Source organism: Bacillus rossius, chromosome 1 (assembly GCF_032445375.1).
Source record: "Bacillus rossius redtenbacheri isolate Brsri chromosome 1, Brsri_v3, whole genome shotgun sequence".
In the NCBI taxonomy this organism is placed as follows: domain Eukaryota; kingdom Metazoa; phylum Arthropoda; class Insecta; order Phasmatodea; family Bacillidae; genus Bacillus; species Bacillus rossius.
In genome coordinates, this window is record NC_086330.1 from 201,565,251 (window position 1) to 201,582,731 (window position 17,481).

A 17,481-nucleotide genomic window follows, 5' to 3' on the forward strand; every position below is an offset into this window, starting at 1 on the left:
ACATTCTCAATCTCTGCGCCCAAGTACAAAGATCTATGTACAATGTGTGACAAGTTGATAATTCCAAGAGAACATCATGCATATTACCGAGCATTGAAAACTAGTGAAGGTGTACGTGATGCACTTCCAGAACCAGACAATGATGAGCCAGACGAAGAGTTGATGTGATTTTCTACCGGCAAAAATTTTTTTGCGTCTATTACGGGAAATGTGAACATATTACAACTTTTAAAAATTAACTACACACCAATTCTTTTTTTTTTCAGTTTGTATTGTTAAGTAGTATTGAAATTTATATTTCATAATATTCTAGAACTCTATGGTTTTTCGTTTTCAGATTGTATTGTTAATTTGTACTGAAATGTATTTTTTAGAGTGCTTTGAAGAATATCGACAGAATTTATACCTGAACCCATTGTTTTCCATTGTAAATTTATTTTATTCCAAGTGTTTTCATACTGTGTGCTGAATAAACACTTTTAAAGAGCTGATAATGATAACCAACCAATAAAGTTGATGAATATAATTATGTTTAAAATTAAAATTGTGTCTTTTAATTGGATTTTATATGCCAAAAGCACGAATGTGTCATACTTAATTTTTAAAAATTTGAAATGTCAGGGTAGAGGACATTATTAACATTCAACGAAATACTTATTCCATTTGTTTAGTTTGTCACTGTATCACGTGAATAAACACATTACATCATATTTATATTTCCTAATTTTAAAGTGGCTTTAAAGTTTCAAATCTAAATTTCTCAAAACTTGTAAAATGCACATTCATAGTTCTGGCATAATAGTCCGGTCGATATACAAAGGTCCGTGCGTTTTTCTAGGGGACCTTTTTTTTATGATTGGAAATCATTTTCGGAATGCCAAGGATGAAATTTAGCGTGGGAGTCACCTTTGTAATTTTGGCATTTGGCCGCCATTTTGAAAAACAGAAACTAGTGTATGCTATATGAGCTTTTCAGGTTAATACACCACAGCCTGTGCATTTTTAAACAGGACATTTATATTTCGATTGAATTTCATTATTAACATTTAGAGAATGAAATTTAGCATGGGAGTCACATTTGTAATTTTGGCATTTGGCCGCCATTTTGAAAAACAGAAACTTGTGTATGCTATATGAGCTTTTCAGGTTAATACACCACAGCCCGTGCATTTTTAACAGGACTTTTTTTTACATATGGAAACGTCTTGAATGTAACAGCACACATAGTTAATGTTCACTGTACATGAAAATCATCTCACTGATCTTCTACTGAATCACTATACTCTTCATCTGTATCGCTGGTTTACACTGATGAGTCATACAGAATTCCACTGACTTGCTCCTTTTCATCTTCTAATTCATTACCACACTCCTATGAAAGGGTTTCATTGGATTGAGGCAATTGGGTTACAAATGGAAGTGCGGGTATGGTGTGTGTGACAGGTCGCAATCCATCTTTGTGCCTTTCCCACCCGATGTTAGTAGGGGGCAACTGCTTTAGAAGTCTCGCATTCTTGTATTCATAAGCTTGCAAATGACTTCGGAGACAGTGTTGTCTAAATGAGTCCTCGTCTGGAGGCAACCTGGCAGAATCATAATGTCGTAACTGCCTCCATTTTCGTTCTCGTGCTTCACGCAATCGTTGACTCACAGAGTCATTGTAGATAATCCTAATCGTTAACAACTCCAGTTGAATGAACATTTCATGGGATAGTTCTTTGCCGACTCCTAGTTGTAGTACTGTCTGTAGGTATGTCAGATTGTTTGATTGGAGAATGCGTTTCATTGCTGTCACTTTGCCACAGCCAAAGAAACCTTCTACCGTGTCACAACCTGTAAATGTGTAGAGACCAAGAGCAGCACATGCTTTGTTTTTTTTTAGAGAACAATGAGCGACAGATGTAGAATTCTGCAGAACTTCCCGATTTCATTTTATACATGTACATATCCTGCTCGGTTATGTGACTGATGTATGAAGCAATAACCCATACGTCTGTGTCTTAGAAATCAAGTACAATTGGATGAGGATCATCTAATTGTGCTGCTTGGAAGAACGCCCTGATATCTGCTTCACATGGCAGTGGTGCTTCGAATCGGGGATCACATTCGTTGGATGTGAGATCATAGCAGAGAAGATCTTTCGTGTAATACCAGTTAGTATTGTGCTTATAGGATTGCCACTCATTGAGAAGGAAGTGTTGAAGTCTTAGTTTATTTGCAGGCTTTGAGAGAAATGAACGCCATGCACTTCCTGTAGCAATTTGCTTGTCAGCAATGGGGTAAATGTTCGGCACGAACCCATACGATTGCATACAACGTTTTTGCTCAAGATATTTAGTACTGTCAATCAATGTTTCTTCGTTGTAAATATCATTGACTATGTTAAATGCTACTGCTTCAGGATGGCGACTTAGTATGAAGTTGTAGAGGTTGTAGGCATAAAGACTCCAAGTCTTGCAAGATGGTATCTTGTTCCAGGCCATTCCGAGATCTACGATAGCATGGTAAAGCAGTGGTGCCATCACAGGGTGAAGATCTAGTAATGTCATGAATTTTGACTTAACTGGTTTATGGAAAATACCATTAGCTGTAAACAATGATAAACACACAGTTGTTATTCTATACTGCATGATATCAAGTAGTGTCATGGTCGCAGTTTCTCCACTTGTTAACAAATCGACAACTTGCTTTGTTGCAGCATGATCTACCAATGTCCTCAGTGTTTGCCTGCTCTTTGCAGTGGAGACAGTCTTCGTCGCAAATGTTTGGCTTTTCCTCTTTGTAATCGAGTTGTGGAGTGATGTAGTTTCTGAAGATAGTCGGTTCAATATTGCTTCTGCCAAGGCATTTCGCTCATCATGAGCTGTGTCCAAACTTTTCCCTATGTGTTCTGGTGCTGGCTGTCCAGTGCAAAGTGAGCGTAGAGTTGGCCGACTTAGGTCCCATGGGTTCGCATCCCATTCCTCTAGAGCAAGTTTCACTTCGTGAATCACTCTCAAGTCTTTCTTCATCCTCGATGGACCCAATTATGGGTGGCTGTAAAGAGGCTTCTTCATATCTATGGCTTCTTGCAATTGCTCTCTTAAGTACAACACAGCAGGCCTTCTTAAAATTTTAATAGCAATCACGGAGAGATTCTTGGAAAATCCAACCCAGCCACCACTTCTGCGGTTCTTGGATTGTTTGTTCATAGTCATTTCAATGACCTGGTCAGGAGGCAATTTGCTGTAACTCTTGCCAGTCAATGAAAATGAGTATATTGAAGCCATATGTTTCTTCTCATTATCTGCCAAGTTGGACATTCGCCAATAATAGAGAGAGAGGAAGCGAAGGTAATTTATGTTTCCATATGATGCTAGTAGAGGAAGCATTCTACAACAACTATTTAAGTAGTCATCAAAATTTACTCCACTACATAGACAATGGTAGTGCTGAAAACAGACTTCCACATCAATAATATAAGAAAGCCAAAATTTTGCCATATCTGAGTTACTCTCAAAGATGTTTTGAAACATCAATTGCACGAATTCATTAAATGAGTGTGATGCAACAAATTCATCAAATTCTTTTTCTGTTGAAATATCCACCACCTTTTCTAAGCCTTCAAATATATCTGGGTGATTTTCAATGTAACTTTGTGTAAGCATATGTATTAAAGCTTCTGCTATCAATTTGTGCAGACACAGTGCCCTGTTGTAATGTTTCCCCGATAATGCTTGACTTAAACTTCCTACAGCTACAACACCTGCAGCAACAGCTAATTCTTCGATACCACTTCCAGAATATCTTTTTCCTACAGCAATAAGGTATGACAATTCTGTGTGAAATCCACCTAACACACCCTTTACGAGAGACCACCTATCCTCATCCTCGTATAGACATTCTTCAATATATTTATATATTGCTTGGTCACCAACAAGTTGAATAAGAGGCATTTTTTTGTGTTTGGCAACTCGTTGGCACCAATTCAACACATCTTTGACAACTTCCTTACCTGGTGGCTGTGAATAAGATTTTACATTATATGTTTCCCACTTGTCTGTATCACTTGAAAGGTGACAATGGTAACCAGTATATGAACTGTCATATAGTATATACTGGTTTCTTTTTTTACATTAATAGCAAGTAAATGCTAAAATTAAACAAATGTTTACCATGCTAACTACATTATATAATGTAATGAATGGAATGGAATTATTAAAAAAAGCCCCGACCTAAAAAAAGGTTAGTTTGGTGAAATACCAAGAATTATCATGTAAAAGACACTGGTTTTTGTTTTTTTCAAAATGGCGGTCAAATGCCAAAATTTCAAAAATGGCTCCCATGCTTAAATTCCTCTTTGGCATACCAAAAATGGATTGTAATAATAAAAAAAAGGTCCCCCTTTAAAAACGCACGGACTTCAATAATTTCTACTGGACTATAAGGGGGACGATATCACATGAAAGGCCATACCAAATTCTGCAAAATGACACCTGTCTCACCTTTCTAACTTAATTTGGAGAAGAGTTATGGTAATTTTAAAATATGCCTGTCGTGCGATTTTGAGTGTCGAAAATTTACAAAGCAATATTTTCAAAACGGATGGATATATCATTCTAAAATTTTATATTTTTGTTAGTCTGTATGAAGGTAACATCTGTGCAAAATTTCATCAAAACCTGAGATCGTGAGGTAAAATGGGTGTGTTGATTTGACATGGAATGACCCACATCTGTCAGTGGTATCCACAATGTGTCAGGATTTCTTGGATATGAAAATGATGATGAACCAGCAGAATGCAGAAATATATTTCTTTTAGTTCATCTTCTTCATTCTTCTCCATCACATATGCCAGCCACCACATTTGGTCATATACAATGGTTTTATATCCACTAACTTCTGTCATTTGTAGTTTTTCAGGGCATTTTTGGATTATTACTGTTTCCTCTGTTGTATCTTCAGAGAATATTTTTGTACTCATTACTTGGATGCACTTGAATTTACAGGCATATAAGCATGATATTGCTGTGTTTCTTTAATAGTTACTGCTTGGCTGAAATGGTTATTCAGAAATTTCTCAGACTCAACATACTCATCTTGTGTGGAGAAGGTGAAATTAATTCCGGATAAATTTTCAACTGTCCATTCATGAAGTTGGATAGGTGTTAAAATTTGGTCGTCATTCTGACGTTGTAGGCTTTCTCTTGCAGCAAGTCTCTTCATTGAGCCCCCAAGTCCTTCACATGGTCCTTTTCCATGTGCAGTATTGGAAAAATGCCATTCTGCCTCTACACCAAAGTCTTGCTTATGATGACATAAGTTGATAAAGTTTTTCTTATTTTTACATTGTGCAGCACATCCATCTGAGTAATAAAAAATCTTTTTTGGCACTTATTGAAACTTTGTTGTCATGAATTCAACAAGTTTTTTTCTGGTATGTATACACAGAAACAGTGTTATGCTCCATAAATGGTGAAATTACAACAAAACTTAAATGCTTAAGTTTATTATTCTCTCTGTAATAAATCACAAATGCGTGTATTTATTGTCACATGATCACTTGCACAGTGGAAACTTTGAGATTCTTCCTGAACAACAATATTATAGTTTTCAGAGAAATCTCAGTTTACTACAATATTTACTTCACTACAGTATGTACTTTAATATTTTCTTTTTTGTCATTACTGAATGATGATTGCTGCTTTGCAATAAAATCATGCTTTTTTAAAATGGTCAGTTTGTCACAGAAAATATTTATAAAATCTTCGTTAGATTTCTGTAAAGTTTCGAGACTGCAACGATGAACAGACACCCACTGACGATAAGTGACATTTTCTATAAGATTTTCTTCAAAACAATCTTCAATGATTTTGCGAATTGGGGCAACACCTGGCATTCTGTTCATTCACGTGTATAGCAATTAATGTTGGTGGATTACACAGAATTTTTGCCAAACAGTGTTTATAAGTATTTAGTTGTCCATTTGTCAAAGCTCCTAATTTCTTAATTTCTGTCATTAACTTCAAGTTCTGGTGGATTGTACATACACAGACTGAATATGTACCACTTTGGCTTGCCAATATACAATGTTTTGGTCTCAGCTTGGCAAATTTTGAAAAACCTATTGTAATATATGAGACTCTTTCCTTAATCAATAAGTAAGCTTCCTTCAGATTACACAATATTAGTTTATTGACATTTTTGTTTTAGTTCCATTTGAATTGACTACAGTCAAACAGTCCTTAATATCTGCTTACATCATCACTTTCATAAAATCACTTAACAGTATCGACAATAGCTTTTGAAAGAGCCTTTCCAGGCTTTTGGTTAGGGCTTTCTTAAATACCCTTTTCTTTTAATATTTTTTTTTGCTTGTCTTGCCATATAATTTGGGGCATTAAATTTCCACATTATTGTTCTAATGCCCCATTTCTCTGGGAGACACATAAGTATCATTTATTTCATAACACTATTTATTGACGTAGAAAACTTTTCTTTGAGGTTTTGTTAAACTGAATCATCTAGATTTTCATCACTAGATGAATCTTCAGCTGCTAAAAAGAGTTTACGCTTCAATTCAGAGTTTATCTTTTTTACTTTCTCTGTAGAATAATGCTTAGAGTGAATTTTCTTAACGTCAAGAGGAGACACTTCTAGTTCAACTATTGAAGTATTCAATTGTTCAGTTACAATTTTTGGATCTAAAGAAAAGGATGGGTCATGTGACTGAGAACTGTATTCCTCACTAGATTTGATTGGAGAACACGAAAGGCCAGAGGGCACAAGTTGATTAGTATTGGCTACCTTTAAATTTCCAATTTCTTTCTTACAAAAATCACAATTTTGACTTCGTTAGATATTTCAGGATATAAACTTAACATCCAAGATGTTACATTTCTCAGTCTCTTTATCCCTAATTGTGTGATAAGTTTTGTTTAGAAGGTTAAAACATTGTAATTGAATGAATTTTTTTTTGGCTTTCCATTGTCTATTTTAAACAATTTTTTAAACATTAGAAAAAGTCCATTTCACTAATATCATATAGGCCTAGCTTATTGTAGTTTCATTGTTTTTTTCAGAGAGATTCAATAAATGTTTATCATGTAGTACTTACAAAATAATATTCTTGTAATCACTTACTAAATTTAAATATTTTTAACGAATTAATAGAACTTATATTTTAAATTATTTGAGCACAAAAGATTGTCCACTTTTAAACACCTACATTATGTACTGACACCCTACTCATACCAACTGCAGATGCAGACTACAATATAACACAGACAGAAGAGAGAACTGAGAGTGAGCCTGTCTCAACTAGGGTTACCAGACATCCGGCAAAAGGAGGACATGTCCTCCTTTTTATGTATTTTTTTGTGTCCGGCCGGATTTTCCTTAATGCTCCAAAATGTCCGGCTTTTTTATAAAGTGAGATAATTCCTGCAGTTACACTGAGTAAAGCGCGCGGTGCGCGTTAATGCGCTGTCCGCAGAGTCACCCCACTAGTAAGTAGTGTGGTGTGTTGTAAGTTTATTGTAAATAATTATAGATGGCAGGAGGATGAACTATGAACGGCCAGCTCAACGCGTACACGCAGGACACAGCGCATGCTTAGTTTGTGTTGAATCAATGAATTCTGTGGTGTAACAACCACAAGTCCACAAGTCGTTTCTGCGTTATGAAAGCCACATCATTTTCTAATTGTTTATGCATTAATGCAGCGCTAACTTGTAGTAGTGTGAAACAATGTCTAAATGAAAGTGTAAATTTATTGACACTTTAAAAACTAAATTCTCAAATTTTGTTTGTGGAAAAACTGAACATGAAGCTAAGTGTGTGTTGTGCGACTGTTACGTTTCGGTAGCGAATAAAGGTTCTACAGACTTGGAACGCCACGTGAGTAGTGAGAAACACAGGAAAATTGTTCGCAGCTCTTCATCAACTACAACAGTAAGTTCTTATTTTGTAAATGAAGTAAACAGTAATGTAAGCGCCGCAGAAGGAGCATTGGTGTTTCACACCATTAAGCACCACCATTCTTTTAAGTCAATGGATTGTACGTCTAGCCTGAACAGAATAATTTTTGGAGACTCGAAAACTGCAAAAAATATTTATTGTGCTAGAACTAAAGCCAAAGCAATTATTCGAAAAGTCATTGCTCCTCATGCAATCAACATTGTTGTTGAGACTTTGGGAAGTATTTCATGTTTTGGTGTCACTACAGATGCCAGCAACCATGGATCAATGAAGATATTTCCCATTCTTATTTAATAATATTTTGACTAGAACGAAGGCGGGACAAAAACCAAGTTAATTGAAATACAAGCCCTAGAAAACGAACAGTAGGATACTATAACAAATTTTATTTTGATGACCTTAGAAAAATATGGCCTTGCCTCGAAATGTGTTGCGTATTCTGGAGACAATGCAAACGTTAACTTTGGTGGGCTGAACAGAAAAGAGGGACGAAATGTGTATTCATTTCTAAAAATCAGGCTCGGTAGAGACATCATAGGAGTTGGTTGCCCAGCACATATTTTGCATAATATGTTACAGCATGGTTCTGACTTGCTTAAATATGATATTGAATCAATAGTCATGAAAATTTTCAATTATTTTTCCGTGTATACAGTTCGCACAGAATCTCTCAAGGAATTCTGCGACTCAGTTGATCTAGATTATCAACAACTGTTATCACACAGTAAAACTCATTGGTTAAGTCTTTTCCCAGCTATTGAGCGAATACTTAAATTATATCCAGCTTTGAAATCATACTTTCTTAGTCAACCACAGCCACCATACATAATCAAGAAATTTTTTGAATATGAATTCTCAGAAATTTACTTGTGGTTTCTGCACTCTCTTATGTCTGTTTTTGATTCAAAAATACAGGCTATTGAAAAGGAAAGGAATTGTATTTTGGAAGTTGTGAACCATCTGGAGGCAACACTTCACTGCCTCAAAGAAAGGCACCATCACACCTTTGTTCCTTTGAAAGTGAGAGAACTGATTAATAATTGCAAACAAGCCGGATTGTGTATGGAAGAACACTGTTCTGATTTTTAGGTGAATGTCAGATTCTGTATGAAGCATGCATAAATTATTTAGAAAAATGGACAACAAATTTAGAAAAATTTCAGTGTTTCAAGTGGATGTACTTGAAATACAGACGAAATATTGAATTTGACGATTTGTTACCAAGCATTACATATTTGAAGAATAAGGGTATTGCTGTGAATGATGTCAGACTTTTTGATCAGACTGTCATTTGACAGCATTCCTCAAGGAACAAGATGAAAGTTTCTTTGATGGGAGTTTGGATGTGATATGGAAAACATTTTTTAGTGAATGCGCTAATTCAGACCAATTCTCAGAACTTTTGAAAATATGTGAATTTTTTTTCTTTATACCAGGACACAATGCGTCGGTTGAAAGAATAACATTCAAAATATTGCGTGACCTGATATTCACAGAGCGGACCATGGAGCAAAAGAGGATGCCTGTTGCTGTCAAAAGTAAAATAAAGAAAATACATTTATGCAGTTTTGAAACCAAATAATTAAAATGGGTTAGCAAACACTGCACGCTTGTAAGCATACAACTGCTACATTGGTATGGCACAGTTTTGCTAGTAAATCTTTCAGATTCCTAACCACATAATTTTCCTAGTTTTCACAGGTAGGTATCACTTCTGCTACTACGTATAATATATTATGAATGTATATTATATAACAGGTCATGTTTGGTTCATGCAATAGGACTATTAATATAAATACAATAAATCTTGCCATGATGAAAACTGATAGAGAATAAAATGTTAAAAATTAAAGTTCTACAAAGTACGTACCATCAAATCAAATCTGTGAAATATTAGGAATAAATGTTTCAGTGTTCAATATAGTTCTAAAGAAATGGAAGAGTTTTCGTCGATTAGCTTCTTTCTATCTTCAAAATAGGACTTACTGTCACCAACACCAGTTTTGTAGTCGATTGTTTTCCTCCAGAACTTCTCTGCGATAGTTGGGACATCTAGCGGGCAAACTCTAAACCCATCTTAGAAAAATGTACCTGACGTCTAGCGGCGTAATGCTGAACTCACACAACATTCGTTTATTTCATGAGCTACACGCGTCGGTTAAATAACAAGTTTTAAACTGAAATAATTTAAATTATGTACGGTATGCAATCATTTAAGCGACATAGAATTGTTCAGGATACTTAATTTACATTGTGTGCAAAGCAAAAGCCTTGTACAGTTTTTATAACTATCTAATATTAAGTTTTAAAATTTTTTTAAATTCATATTTAATAAAAATTATTTTTTATCATATTTTAAAAATTCAAAGTTTTCTTTACAAAACTATGGCTGTTACATTTGTTTACCTACAATGATATTCACAGGAGAAATATTTCCCTGGTGGCTGCAAAACTATGGATCTTAGCCTTAAGCAATTGTCCTTGCAAACTGTAATTTTCATTATTTAAAATGTTAGTTTTTTGAAAGGTGTGAAATGCTATTTCATGCTTAAAACATGAACTTACAATGAGGGATGAAACAATGATGTACCATTATTTAAAAGCTTGAACGGAAATATATATGACCAGATGCAGCATTAAGGCGATTGGTGCGTGGTAAAAATGATCACAGCTCTGAAAATGAAATTTAGATCGGTTGATTACTAAAGTGTCTGACTGCTTCTGTAGGCCGCCGTTATTGTGTACGTAAGTCAGTGGCGAGATGATCTTCGCACGGGATGAGTGTAGATGGTGCTCGCTCCGCGGCCGCGGCATGCCATCTATGAGGAACTAGCAGAGGCTAAATGGTCATATCTCGGTCCCACTTCGCACACAACCGATATGGTTCTACCGTGGGTGGAGAGGAAGGCTTATCAATTTTTTTTTCACTGGTTCTTAGCTTCCCCTAAGGGGGGAGGGCGGTGGCTTGTGGCAGTGAGAAATGTCCTGTTGTCGGCTGTCCACGGCTAAGATCACCTTTGTGATTATAGTTCACAGAACTGCATCATGTTAAGGCTCTCGATTTGACTTGCCGCTGTACTATACCACATTGTGAAAACATGAATGTAACCTTTCCCGTGCCTAAATTTTGTAATAAATAAATTATATAAAATTGCAAGTACAGAGCGGTGGCCAGCAGCAGCTACCTGTTCGAGTTCCGGCGCTACGACCGTGTTCGAGGCTCGCTAGCTCGGACGTCGTGGGCGAGCCTGTTGCCTTGTCAGTAAGGTTGTGGCTATTGAAAGGATATCTTGTGTGTTAAGGCAATTGATGATTAAATAAAAGAGAAAGGATACCTTTCGTAGCATGAGAGAATTTTTAACTCTACAATAAGTTCATTGTAAACGTTTTGCTTTTTCACGCTGCAGCATATTATTAACTTACATACCTAATTCTAGTTAAGAAATAGTTGGGTGCACACCCGAGATAAAACTTACAGTATCCCGTTGACTATGCAGCTATCTGTATATATGGCAGTAAAATAGTTGTTTCTTATATTTCCTTTTGCTTTCATCATAATTTTTAATAATTCAGGGGTGCTTAGTATCTGTGGAACCTACGCTTGGGCCCTGAATTATTTAATTGTACCCCAACATGACGTCTCAGTAGGAAGTTCAAACAAAACAAAGAAAGGGAATATAGCAAATTTATTGTGTAAAACAAATAGAATTTTTTTTAATTGTACACAGCATTTACATTCACAGGTTACGATAAGAGATGTAATACTTGATAACAGGTACAAAACTTTGTGTGTGTATAAATTGTTACGAACGTGAGCAGGGCCGCAGCGTGTGCAGGCTCAGAGCTGGCTGGCGGCCCCGCACTGCCACTGATGCCACATGGCCGCCACAACGTGAGACATGCCGCGCACGCCTGGTGGATTACAAGGGTCGTCGCTTCCTCCCTCCTTCTCCCCCGCGCGGTGCCGTTATCTGACACCTTGCAGCTGGGGAGCCGCGCTCACGAATTCTAGAAGTGGCGCCTGGGCCTATATAAGCCCAGGACGCAGAGTGGAGTTGAGAGTTCAGTTCCGGTGCAATAGTACCGCGGGTGCGGCAGAGTTCTGGTGCGATAGTCCAGGCGATAGCGTCACGGGTGCGGCGGAGTTCCTCGGCGAGAGAGTGCAGTTCTGGGCGATAGTTGTGTGGCGAGATTACCACAGGTGCGGCGAGAGTCCCGAGCGAAGCGTCGAGCGGAACCTCGGCGAAGGGAAGTGCGACGGTGGCGGCGGATTGCGGCGACGGATATCCACGAAGGGTGCTGCAGCGAGAGTTGCGCCAGAGGTGTGCGGTGTGTAAAAAAAAACCGAGTGACTGGGGAATAAACATTTTTAAGTGTAATTGAATATTAGGCATTTTAGAAGATTATTTGTTAGTAATGTAAATATTGGCAATCAATAAAACTGTGTAGTAAAATCTGTAATTGGGCTAGCCTATCCATTTACGAACCCGGTGGTTTTCCCACGACGAATATTATTTTCATTTTTAATAATTCGTACCATTTTGGTGTCAGAAGTGTGATAGCCCTAATTAATAGATTTAGGATACAGTTAAATTATTAGAATAAAAGTTAAGAAATAGAAATTAATTAATTTTTAGAACTTAAGTGAATTTGGAATTTTCTAGAGTTAGTTTGAGTATACTGTAGTTAGTGTTAGTTTTGAATGTAAGAGAGTTACTGTTAAGAGTAATTAGAAGTTTAGGCTAGGTTTTTTTATATTTAATAACAGTAATAGAAATACATAATTATTTAGGTTATTCAATTAGTAAAAGTTTTAGAGAGAGATTGCTGCTGAAGAGGTTAGTGTAAAAGATATCAGGGAAATAAGGGTTGCCCTAGAAGAGATCTTTAAATAATAAAATGAAAGCAGTGGAAGCCAGTATGAAGTACTATACGGAAGAAATGGTAACAAGTTTGAAGAACTTCACGGAACAAATGGTAACCAGTATGAAGAACTTTACGGAACAAATGGTAACCAGTATGAAGAACTTTACGGAAGTAATGAAGAGTGAAAGGAAGGATAGTAAGAACCACCATGAAGAAAAGAAGAGTGATTCAAATAATAGTCTAGAGGAAATGAAGAAGGGTCAGGAATAAATGAAGACCAGCCAAGAGGAGAACAGCCAAGAGAAGAACAGCCTACAGAAGAACTATCAAGAGAATAACAGCTATGAGAAAACAGCCAGGAAAAGAATATCAAAGAAGAGCTGAAGAAGAGCACAGAAGTGATAAAATTGGGTCACAAAGCGATGAATATTGAACAAGAAGAAATTAAGATAAACAGGAGAGAGAGAGGGGGGGGGGGGGAATGACGAACATGAGTCAGGAAGAAATGGGTAAATGTAAAGAAGAGACGAAGAAAGATCAAGAAGAAATGAAACAGCCAAAAAGATTTGAAGAAAGACCAAGAACAGGGGAAGAAAGACCGAGAAGAGACCTTCATAACACAAGGAGTCATGAAGATGGTACAAGAAGAAACTAAGTGCAGTCCAGACAAGATTCTGAAAAACCAAGAAGGGACGAAGAAATGCTGTGTGATCAAGTAGCTGCGAAAGAAGAAATGGAGAGAAAAAGGAAAGAAATAAGAAAACCGTTGGAAGGCAATAAGCAATGCTCTCATGAGTATCGGGCCAGTTCAAGGCAACGGTTGGCTCGGCTCGGGCATCTGACTGAACGACACGCAGCATCTGCGACATAGAAAAGTCACAGGGTGACAAGAGAAGCCACATCTACTGCGAGAGAGTGTTATCTGGTGAGACTGTACAGCCCGCGATGGAGGCAAGGCAGGAGGCCTAAACTTCGAGTAACATGGGGACATCCAGTAGGAGACGCATTACCTGTTCGGGACAAACAGGTTTAAGGAGGGGGCAATGTTTCGAACGTGAGCAGGGCCGCAGCGTGTGCAGGTTCGGAGCTGGCTGGCGGCCCCACGCTGCCGCCGTGACGTTAGACGTGCCACGCGCGCCTGGTGAATTACAAGGATCGTCGCTTCCCTCCCTCCTTCCCCCCCCCCCCCACCCGCGCGGTGCCGTTATGACACCTTGCAGCTGGGGAGTTCCGCGAGCCGCAGACAACTTTCTAGATAAATCTGGCATCTGGTCGGCCCGGGATGATGTGACTGGCCCCAGCCTTGCTCGCGAATTCTAGAAGTGGCGCCTGGACCTATATAAGCCCATGACTCCGGTCTCAAGAGTGAAGTTAACAGTTCAGTTCCGGTGCGATAGTCCCGGGTGATAGTGTCGCGGGTGCGGCGGAGTTCCTCGGCAAGAGAGTGCAGTTCCGGGGCGATAGTTGGGTGGTGAGAGTGCCACGGGTGCGACGAGAGTCCCGAGCGAAGTTCCGAGCAAAGCGTCGAGCGGTTCCTCGGCGAAGGGAAGTGCGACGGCGGCGACGGAATCCCGAAACGGAGGTCCACGAGGGGTGCTGCGGCGAGAGTTGCGCCAGATGTGCGGCCCAGCGAGGTGTGCGGGGTTTAAAAACCGAGGGACTGAGGAATAAACATGTTTAAGTGTAATTGATTATTAGGCATTTTTAGAAGATTATTTGTTAGTGATGTAAATATTGGCAATCAATAAAACTGTGTATTAAAATCTTTAATTGGGCTATCCATTTACGAACCCAGTAGTTTTTCCCACGGCGAATATTTTTTTCATATTTAATAATTCGTAACAATATATTCACAGCCACATATTACTATGAATTAAAAATGAAAGCACATTTATTGTATTAACCTAAACATAAATTGAATGCATGCTTACCCTAATATTTCATAAACCATAGCAATATCTCTTGCATAACCAATTTATAATTTAAGGAGCATTTGACATTGTTTTTAAGTTGTGTGTATTAAATAATACTGACTTTTTTTGTACTGATGGAACCGGCTGTGCAGATTCATCATAGACCTTCAAAATTTTATTAGTGATTTAATTTCGATAAAGTAAGGTTTTGTTTTAGACAGACTGTTTCAGTGCAACAGGTGATGTAAGTTGAGGTGGCCTGAGGTGTAGTACACATTAAAACTTTTCATTAATTTTAAGGTTTTAAACATTTTTTGTTTCAAATATTGTTTACTTAAAATAGATAGATTTTTTAATAACAATAATGAAATTTAAGGTTTAGCAGAAAGATGGTGGTTTTTAGCCATATCCTTCATTACAACCAGGCACAATACAAAAGTGAGGTATTCTCTTTCGCCACTTCAGCTTAACTGAGAAATGTGGAGAAATTTCAAAGTATTGGTACAGATTAGGCATTTACCAAGCACCCAAATGAATGAAAAAATAATAATATGGGAAAAAATGGCAAAAGCTGAGATGGAATTATTATACATAATGTTATATAATATACTAGTTGACCCGGTGAACTTCGTACCACCTAAAATTAATTTGATTGTAACTCTTCGTAAGCGATTATTAACCCTTATCAACCTTCCAACTCTAATTCATTGAGATAGAGAATTTTAGCCTTATCGTGTACGGTTTGGGTTTTGTTTGATTATTAAATGAAACTTTTTTGTAATTAAATGAATGTAATGTATTTTATTTACATGAAGATAAATGCAGTTTACATTCAATGCAAAGCTTTCTGGTAAACTACATTTTTAGTTTTGTTTTTTGGCACATAAATAAACAAAGATAAGTGCTTTCCGACACGCGAACACACAACATACAGTTGTCCATGCGTGAAACACGGAAACTTCAAGTTAATTCCTCAAACTTCAGTGGTCATCAGTTCTGTTTGCACGTGAAGTAGCTCGCATTTAAATGACTTTGACGACCTATGTCAGCTCGTCCTCTCCTTGGCATTGTAATGAACACTGCAAAACAACACGGAAATGTTTTCATAATTACTGAAATCTGTCAACTTACTATGAGGACTTTACAACTTATTATTAACCTCAAACTTATTCCTCGAGTTTTGCTAAAACCCATTTGAATTAATTTGTGGTTATATCTAAGCCTACAAAGTCAGTTTGCCTTGATAGAATGGCTAATTAAAAAGAATGTTAGCAAAATATTATTAAATTCTCTTTAAGCAAATCATTTCTCAAAATCCACTACCTTGCTTTAACGAGAAAATGATTTTAAATGTAATAGATTTCACACAACCACATGGAATGAAAAAGACATGGAGGAAATACAGTTATGCATGGCGCAGCTGTCAAACAAAAGGCCCGCCACGTACGCCATCTATTGAATGTAATCGGAAGTGGCTATTCCCATACAAAATTACCAATTTAATCTTTTTCATTATTCTGGCTGTTTCTTTGGGTTTTCCTAATGTTTTTTTTTCTAAACCACCCTAGTATTGAGGCAAACAAAAAAAATTATTATTCAAACTGGTCGAGCTATTTTAGAGTTTTTGAGAGACTGACGCACTGCAATTGATTTTTTTTATATAGAGACTAACTAATGCCTGGAATGTGTCGCAATGCCTCTATAATTTTTTTTCTCCAAATTTTTTAAAGTAGGTTTAAATAACAGTGTGTGTGTGTGTCTCTATCCTGCTATATCTCTATACCTCTGTAACTCTCTATATCTCTCTATATATCTCTCTTCCTTCTTCTCTCTGTCGCCCTCCCACTATTACTATTCAAACTATAGGAAAGAGAAAATACTATGAAATACGGTTAACTATCTATACGACTCTTGCACTACCTTAAATTCTGCTTTAAGGGTTGATGTTGTAATGTCACCTAGACAGTATCCTTCCTCGTATTTTGAAGGTCAAGTGTGCAAAATTTAATCGAGATCGGGTCAGTGGTTTAGGAACGCATAGAGAACAAACATAGAAACATTCAAAAGTAATTTGTAATGGCAATTCCCGTACAAAATTACCAAATTCGATTTTTTCGATTTTTCAGCTTATCTTTTGGATTTTTCCTAATATTTTTTTTCCCTAAACCATCCCTGTAATAAGGCGGACAAAACAAAAAAAATATCTGTCGAGCTGTTTTCTAGTTTTAGGGATATTAATGCACTGCAATTGATTTTTATATGTAGAGATGAAACCCCCATTTAACACAATGTTAATGATGGATTCAACAACTACTAGCACCATCAGTTCACAGGCCGCAGCGAGCTTCACTAAGTAGACGAGACACCCCAAGGCAATGGATAGGAAGTTGCCAAACTTATCTATATCACCCTGGTCCACGAACATGCCTCGGGTCAACAATCTCAGGAAGAACACAGTTGAAATAAAACCGTTCTAACCTGTGAAAGTTTAGTTGCATTGAACATCGACAAATTCTGTATTGAAGTGACAAAATAAAAGTAGCAAAATATCTTATCTCCTAAAAATATATGTATTTGTCATTGGATCTGGCAAAAAAGGGGTGTATTTTTTTGTGTTCCAAAATGTTGTCTTATATTTTAGTCTGAACAACTATGGATTTTACTTTGGAAACCCCTCAACTGATTTATTTATTTATTTATTTTACTTTCAGATTCTTCTATGATAGTGATGTTTTCAACCGTT

The 17,481-nt window shown here is 37.1% G+C and overlaps 1 protein-coding gene across 3 annotated transcripts in view; it reads left to right on the forward strand.

The window, feature by feature from the left end:
* LOC134527242 (BTB/POZ domain-containing protein KCTD20) overlaps positions 1-17,481 on the forward strand; it is a 276,293-nt gene that overhangs the window by 106,690 nt on the left and 152,122 nt on the right. The gene's annotated exons all lie outside the window — the stretch shown is intronic.